Here is a 9,641-nt window from a genome sequence, read left to right on the forward strand (position 1 = left end):
ATACATATATGTATGTGTGTGTAAGTATAGTTGTATATGTGTCCTCTACCTTTGACGTAAGGCCCAGCTGCAATGTGCAAGCGACCGCATTTTTTATTATTATTTTGTAAATACAACTACGTTGCCGCTACATAAAAAAAAAAAACAGAAAATAAGCAGAGTTTAAAGCCAGCAAATAGCAAACAAAAAATTAATAAAGTGCAGCGTTTTTTAACAACTTCTGCCGTAGCGCAAAAACTAGTATTAAAGAAATATTCATAAATAAGCTTAAATTCATATTTTGCATGTGGTGATGGGTTTGGTTTTAATAACCAAGTACATACATAAATAAAAATGAATGCCAGCATTAAGTAAAAAATAAAATAAAATTACAAAAAAAAATACAAAAATATTTACTAAGCATTTTGCTGATGGCAGTTTGTAAATAAGGCTTAAAATTTTGAAACCAACATTGCATTAAACTTAAATTATTAACTTAGCTACTTGCAAATCGATTAAAGAGAAATAACAAAGTGAAATTGAAAACATTTGTTGCAAACCAAATTATATACATATATATACACTGAAGTAGATATATAAATATTTGCATAATAGAGGAGATTAGTGGCTAACGCAAAAAGGATAAGCGGAAAATAAACAAAAAAAAATAATTAAAAAATTAAATAAAACCAAATAAACAAATAAGAGCAAAACAAAAAAAAATAATAATCTACTGTATCAAAAAAATGCAAAACTAGCTATACCAAGTAACAGAAAACAAAAACAACGTAATTTTTATTAATTTCGTGACATTTTGCCCTCCATTTGCCCCACAAGAAAGCAAGCAAAAAATTAAAGCTTAAATAGAAGTGAGTAAAAAATTCCAAAATAAGGAAAAACAAAAATTAGAAGTTAGAAATTAAAGAAAATAAAAATTAAAACTAAACCAAAATAAAAAACTAAAAGTAAACAAACATAAAAACTAAAAATTAAGAAAAGTAAAAATTAAAGTTCAAAGATAATCCAAAATAAAATTAAATGACAATTAAACAAACAAATAAAAATTAAATAAATTAATATTAAAACTATTCAAACGTTTAAATTAAAAATCAAAAATAAAAAAATTTAAAAAAAATAAATGAAAATTGAACAAAAAAATATAAAAAAAGATTAAAATAATGAAAAATAAAAATTTAAATAAAAGTGCAAGTAAAAATTAAATATTATAAATTAAAAATAAAACTAAGAAAATAAATAAAAATTAAAAACTAATTAAAGAATAAAATTAATAATTTAAATTAAAAATTAAATAAATAAAATTAAAAATTAACCAAAATAATAGTTAAAATCTAAAAATAAAATAATAAAAATAACAAAAAAATAACACATAAAAATCAGAAATTAAAAGTAAACGAAAATAAAAATTAAATAAATAAAATATAAAAATTAACAATAATTTGAATTGAAATTAAAAATTAAAATTGAGATTCAAAAATAATAAAAGATTTAAATGCAGGACTAAATAAATAAAATTTGTAATAAATGAAAATTAGATAAATAAATAAAATTTGAAAGTAATCAAAAATAAAAATAAAGAATAAATTAATAAATAAATTAAAATTTCAAAAATAATTAAAATAATAAAAACTAAAAATTAAATAAATAAGTCCTGAAAATTAACAACAATTTAAATTAAAAATTAAAGGCAAAGGAAAATTAAACAAATAAATAAAAATTCAAAAATAAATAAGCAAAAATTAAAATTGAATTTCAAAACGATTTAAAAATTTAAATTCAGGACTAAATAAATAAAAGTTGCAATAAATGAAAATGAAAAGTAATCAGATATAAAAATAAAGAATATTAAAAATTAAAATAAAACTTCAAAAATAATTAAAAATTTAAATCAAAAGAAAATTAAACAAATAAATACAAGTTCAAAAATGAATAATAAAAATGCAATAAAAAAATATAAATGAATTGAAACTGCAATTAAAAAAAATGTATCAATAAATAAATAAATAAATAAATAAATAAAATAAATAGAATTTAAAGTAAATGAAAGTTAAAGAAATAAATAAAAATTGGAAATAAACAAAAAAAAATTAAGAAATATGAAACTTAAAATTCAAAAAAGAATACAAATATAAATGAAAAATAATAAAATAAATAAACATTTTAATAAAAATTAAAAAATAAATTGGTTGGTTGGTTGGTTTAAGGGTGACCCCGCATCGGTGTGCCACATAGACCGCAAGTTGGGTCCGTTGTGTTGCCCTAGAGCTCATTATATTATATTATATGATTTCCCCACCTAACCGAGATTTTTCTTATTGATTTTGGTCAAAGATATTAATTCGTTTCGAGAATTTAATGACAGATTCGATTTTCAGGTCCGAGAGTGCTGAAAGATTGTCAATTGTTGGAGAGCCTAGAAAAACGAGACGACTTCTGGCTAGACCGGGACAGCTGCACAGCAAATGCCTGCTCGATAGTTCCTCATCTTCGTCCTCGCAGTGTCTGTACAGGTCGTTTTGAGGAACCCCGAGCCGACGTGCATGAGTGCCCAAAAGGCAGTGGCCGGTGATAAGAGATATTATATGCCTTAGTTCGTGTTTCGAAATACTTTTAAGGGTTTTTGTCTGTTTCAGATTGTAGGCTGGCCAGATTTGTCTGGTCGTAACGCAAGTAGTTTCCACTCGCCATCTCCGATCAGCAATGCTGTGAAATTCTCGATCAATGATCATTTTACAAAAAATAAATTAAATACAAATTTTATAACTAAGCAAATAAATAAAAATTAAAAAAAAAATTAACAAATAATTTAAAACAAAATTAAAAAAATTAAAATTCGAAAATAAATAAAAACTAATAACTTAAATCAAACAAAAATTAAACAAATAAATACAAACTTATTGTAAAAATAAGTAGAAATTAATATTCAAAATACAATTAATATGAAAAGACGAGAATTAAAATTAAAAATAAACCAAAGTTAAGCAAATAAATAAAAACTAAAAATAAACCAAAATTAAACCAATAAATAAAAACTAAAAATAAACCGAAATTAAAGAAATAAATAGAAACTTAAAATAAACCAAAATTAAACTATTAAATAAAAACTAAAAATAAACTAAAGTTAAACAAATAAATAAAAACTAAAAATAAACCAAATTAAAGAAATAAATGAAAACTTAAAATAAACCAAAATAAAACAAATACATAAAAAATTTAAAAAGTTAAATTGACAAATAAATAAAAAATCAAGCGAAAATTAAATAAAACCAGTAACTACATCATTATCTAAAAAAAAACAATTCACCTAAAATTGTTATAACTTTAAAATATGAGCGTACAGGAAATCAAACTGGTAAGTGTTTTACAAAAATGCGCTAAATATTATTTAAATTTAAAAAACAGCAAGATAAACCAGCATACCTAAATTAAACACCCATCAGATGCAGCTAAAATTACCGCAAGTGAACATAAATTGTTGATGTAAGGATCATAGCTTTCCAGGTTTGGACAACCGCTATGGTGAAAAACGAAATTGTGAGAGTAACTTCGGCTGCCACGTCATTGGAAAGAATGCAGAAATGTGCCCGCTCATTTCACAAGAATTCACACACTCGTCCTATCAGTAGTTGTTTAGACGGCAACGAAGCAAGAATGATAGATACCAGGATTGCTGCTTAGGTGGGGTGAAAAAAAATCTTTTTGAGGGGAACTTTGGATTCTACGTCATTCGTTTTGTGTTTCACTAAGCTAAACACAAAACGAACGACGTCCGCATATCTGTCAAATTCTCTCAGAGCCGAATAACGGTCTGCTAGGTAGTACACCTCTAAAAATCTTTTCACCATGGCAACGAAGCAATATGAGCGTACACTGTGCCGATTTTTTCGTATATCAACAACACAAACTATTCGACATCAGCCAATCAGCTGATTCTTTCCAATTCATTGAGAGCCGGTCTAATATTTGCCACACCTCTGAAATTTTTCAAAAAAAAAAAAAACAACATTAGGAAAATCTCATAGCGAACGCAGTCACTCTAAAGTGAATAGGAAAAAATATGGCAGTTCGTAACCTAAAGACAGCAGCGAATCGCGAACTTGCCTGAAGTTATCATTAAAGAACGCGAAAATATGCTTCATTCCAGACGCTATCGCTGAAGAGGTCGAATATTTTTCATCCTTAAGTCACCTTCACACCTTACATTCGTCCACTGTTCGTCTTGTTGCATTTTATCAATATGACAGTTGTTTTTGCTGTTGCGTTCGTCTTACATAATTCCTTTCAACCAATGTTGCGAAGTTCCACTATAATTCTTGTCGCAAAAGCTTGTATCGCCCTCCACTTTTCATCCGAATCAAGCATTTGTGGGACTAGGTTATTGGACCTTAGAGACACTTCAGTTTTGTTAGTTAGATCGTCGCGTTTCTTAGCAAACCTTCTGCAATAAAAGGCCAAGCATCCGTGTCCGCTTAATATCTACGTCAGGAAGAAATCAACGTCTACGTGTTTTCGACAGATCCACTCGTTAATCCGTGGAATCAACCTATGCTTCCACTGGTCTTTTGGGTACTGGCCCCATTTTGATTGCCCTTCAGCTATCGAGGCACAACGTTCTGCTTGTTTGAGTTCCTGTCCTTGGTACCTTGCGAGCAGTACAGCCTCTTCTGTACATTTTCCCGCATGTTTATAGGCATTTTTCTAGCTATGACGCAGATTGCATCGTCCGGCAGCGTTCTATAGGCACATGCGGCCCTCAACGTACATGTTGTTTGCATACCTTGAGGCACATAGGAATGGTAAAATTGACCTCAACATGGAAACAAGCACAGCCAATCCCCACTTTCTTCAAATGAAATCTGCAATGCATTCGATCGCGTCTTCGTGGATACTATCCGACTCTTCGTCATGCTGTGTGTGACTCGCTGCAACTCGTGAATTATTTTTAAACTCTCCATTGAAGTACCACTTGGCCAAAGCCACTCAGTTTTATCAGTTTGCGCATTAAATTTAGAAGGTCTCAATTGAGTAAGAACAGTTTTGGCTCCATTGAAAATTCTATTTGCGTAGAAAACAATTTTGTTTTTAATTCTATAAAATTGAAAAAGAAATTGTTTTGTTGTAATTTTTTTTTTAATTAAAGAAAGAAATTATTTGACAATACGTTTTTTCTATCGTTAACCCTTTTCAAACAAAATTTTTTTTTAGTTTTTGTGTTATTTTAATTTTATTATTTTTAAAGTATTTTTATTTTGTGACCCCCTGGCCTGATTAACGTTAAGGGTTTTTTGATATTTATTTTATTTAAAATAACTTTGTCTAGTGGATTTTTTTTTAACGGAAAACTAGGCACGAAATTTTTTAAAATGATTTATTTATTGTAAAATTGTTTTTATTAGTTTTTTAGAATTTTGTTTTTATACAATATTATTTTTATTTTATATTTCTATGGTATATTTATTTTGAGAGCTACTGAGCCGGATTCACTTTTTTAGATATTTATTTTATTTAAAATAAAAAAAAAAATTTATTTTTTTTTTAACGGAAAAACTAGGTACGAGATTTAAAATTTGAAAACGAAATTTTTTAAAATGAATTTTTTTTTATTGTAAAATTTATTTTATTAATTTTTAAAAAATTTTTGTTATTTTATATTGCTATAATTTTGGTTGCCCAGAGGGCAGGGCATTCATAGAGGAAGTGGAAGATTGTTTCCTTTTTCTCCGGTTGTTTACAACTATGACAGTATGTATTATGAGGGATGCCCATTTTGGCTGCTTGTTCTCCCACAGACCATGTTCATGTTTATCAATGTTGACGATTGCTTAAGATTGTAGGTGGGCTATAACGTTCTGCTAATTTTGCATTTCGTCTGGTCTCTCCATCTACAATCTGCGATTTGGAGGTATTTTAGGGAAATTGCACTCTTGATTGCACCTAATGGTGTGAATACCGATTCTGCAAAAGTGTTATTCATGGCAGATCCCCTTCTTGCCAGTTCATCCGCTTTTTCATTACCTTCAATGCTCCGATGTCCCGGGACCCAGTTTAAGTTAACTTTATGGTTTTCGCTGGGCGGCCGCCGTAGCCGAATGGGTTGGTGCGTGATAACCATTCGGAATTCACAGAGAGGTCGTTGGTTCGAATCTCGGTGAAAGCGAAATTAATAAAAACATTTTTCTAATAGCGGTCGCCCCTCGGCAGGCAATGGCAAACCTCCGAGTGTATTTCTGCCATAAAAAAGCTCCTCATAAAAATATTGCCGTTCGAAGTCGGCTTAAAGCTGTAGGTCCCTCCATTTGTGGAACAACATCAAGACGCACGCCACAAATAGGAGGAGGAGCTCGGCCAAACACCCAAAGAGGGTGTGCGCGCCAATTATTTATTTTTTTTTTAATTTTTATGGTTTTCGCTCAAGGTGGTAAGGCGCTTTAGGTGTTTAGATATTTATTTTATTTAAAATAAGAAAATTGTTTAGTAGATTTTTTTAACGGAAAAACTAGGTACGAAATTTGAATTTTTTTTATTAAGTTTTTGGAAATTTTTTTATTTTATTTTTGTTTTATATATATTTTATATAATAGTATTTTTATTTTGTAAGCTGCTGAGCCGTATTAACTGTTTTTGGTTTTTGATATTTTTTTTGTTTGAAATACAAATTTTTTTTATTAAACTTTTTTTGTTTTGGTGCTTCAACAAAAACACTAAGTAGGAATTCAAATTCCGCGGCTCAGACTAACCTTAAATTCATTAGTCCGATTCGTTTACAAGATAATAAAAAGTGTCAAATTAATGCACAGTGTAATGAGTTTGCGACCAGTTTTCAATTACGATTATGCTTCCGAGTTTTAGACAGCGTATCGAAATAAGGTTTTTGCAAAAGGTCGTTTTGGCTGCTCTATTGGGATGGGTTTGCATAGAAAAAGAAATGGAAAAATGAAACTAGAAAACAAAACAATAAAATTACTAAATCGAAAGCCATAATTTCAAAATTAACTAATAAATTTAAACCTAAATTGCACATAAAAATTTATTACTATAATAAAAAAAAATTACATGTTAACGTTAAATAAAACAATTTTAACAAATAAAAGCTGCAATTAATTTATATCAGAAATGATGAATGTAGAAATTGTTAAACGCATTTAATTGAACGCTTACCGACATGAAATGGATTGAATTCGATGGATAAATCATTTCAAATAAACAACTAAAAAATGTAATATGCAAGTAATACCGGTTTATTAATCAAATTAATTATAGTACGTACATACATTATCTCATAAAACCCACACATACACTTACACACAGCCATTCGGCATAGACCTCCTCAGTAGGGATATACAGGACACAAATGTATTCACAAACAAAACGACACCGAACAGCCTAATTGCAATGCGCTAATTTGCAAATTAATTATGGAAAAGCTATGAAGCATAAAAAATATTCAATAAAAAGCAGAAAAATCTACAATACATACCTACATATATAGTAAGCTAACACAAGTCGAGGATAAAAATAATTATTACCTATAATATGAAAACCTACTGCAAGCCACATTTACAATGCAACAACAACAAAAAAAAGCAGACAAACGAAAATATATGATATGAAAAGCATGAAAAGAAAATAAAAAATAATTCTATACACTAAATTTAATACATAAAAAATATAAATAAAAAAAAATACATATAAAATTAAATAAATGCATATTTCCGCTAACAGTTATCATTTAAGTAAACACATGAAGCCGGCAATTTTCACAAAAGAAAAAAAATTATATATATACATACATAAACGTAAGCAGAAATATGAATATTAAATTTACTGAGTAATGTTAAAAAACATAGCGTAAAATACGAGTACGTCAACGTCGGCGTCACTTAGCTTAAACTGACAGCAACATTCTCACCCTCACCACACACACCCGCGCGCACATACATAGCCAAACACAGGACACACGAATGCGAAAAACAAATAAAAAGCAAAAAAAAAACAATAAATTAAAGTAAAATTAAATAAAAAGTAAAAATAAAAAATAGAATTATGAGTAAATGCAAATTAATATATAAAATATGCGTCAAATGGAAAGGTGGAAATTATTAATTAACATTAATTAATTATATTATTGAACTTAAATTTAAAATAAAACACATTATTATCAGCATTATTGTGACGATGATCATATTATTATTGCTATTATGTTCAATAAAAATAAAAATAAAAATAAATAATTTGATTTAAAAAATATTACAATTGTGTTTCATTCTATTGTGGAACTTTAAAGCAATTTCTTGCAGACTCATCACGAGAAAATCAGGTAAGAAAGAATGGGCACGAAAAATATTAAACAAGGTGAATTCCAAAATATACAAGACTGAGCTAAAATAGAAACGACAGGAGCTTTTGATGTGATAACGTCTTATAATTCGATTTAACAGGCTGCACGCACGAAAAAATGTGTCGTTACCTTGCTCATTACTGTTCATATGTAGTTACCTTGCTCATATTAGTGTTTTTTCTGATAACTTCGAGTTTATCTATTAAAAATAGTCCACTCTGGTCTCGATACACTGTTTTGCGCAACCTAAAGGTGTTTCAGGTCATTGACCGGAATCCAAAATGTCCTTCAAGATGTCGGTACAAGTATTTTCGGTGGTCTCTATGGACGCAAAGCGTTTTCCTTTCATGACCAAATGCAAATTTCTGAATAGGTAGAAGTCACATGGAACCATATCAGTTAAATACAGTGAGTGATTGATGATTAAAAAGGCACTTTTAGTCAAAAAATCAGTCACTGGTGTGGATCGATGAGATGCTGCATTATTATGCAATAGGCGCCAGCCACCTCCTTCGGTATTCAGGGCGAATTCGACGAATGCGATGTCACAAATGTTTCAAAACGCGAAAATATATAGAAAATTGCATTGACGGTTTGACCCATTGGAATGAACTCCTTGTGGACAATTCCTTTGGAATCTCAATCACAAATGAGCATCGACTTGATTTTTGACTTCTCCAAACGCGATTTTTTAGGTGGTGGCTCTGACGCTTAGGTTCAGGTATAGGTATGTTGGAAACACCTGGTTTCATCACCAATTACGACGTTGTAAAGGAAATTCTCGTCTTTTCTCACGTCTTTAATGAAGTCGCTTGAATTTCGAATTCTGACAATTTTGGCCCTCAGTTAACTTGTGTGGAATGAACCGTGCACAGACCTGTCATAAGCCCAAATGATCAGTTAAAATGCGATAAGTCGATATTTTGGAGATATTCAACTTCGATTGCATGAATTCCAATATTGATTTCGGTACTTTTGATAAAATTTACGAACCAATTTGGATGAAGTTTTCGGTGATTGCTTTTTTTGGACCGGTATCTTCACTGTCATTTATGTCCTCACAACCATCTCTGAAACGTGTAAACCTTCACGGAACTTGGCCTTATATAGACAATAATTGCCATAAATTTGTTTCATCAATTCAAATGTTTCGGTAAACGTTTTATTGATTTTAAAACAAAATTTGGTTAGCTGGGAGCTCTTTGTTCGAAACTCATTTTTGTGCTGATGACACAAACATACTGACACTTTAGACGCTTCCACTGAGCCGAATGTCACCAAGTCAGCTAGGGATGTCACTTCCAAC

This window comes from Anastrepha obliqua, chromosome 2 (assembly GCF_027943255.1).
Source record: "Anastrepha obliqua isolate idAnaObli1 chromosome 2, idAnaObli1_1.0, whole genome shotgun sequence".
In the NCBI taxonomy this organism is placed as follows: domain Eukaryota; kingdom Metazoa; phylum Arthropoda; class Insecta; order Diptera; family Tephritidae; genus Anastrepha; species Anastrepha obliqua.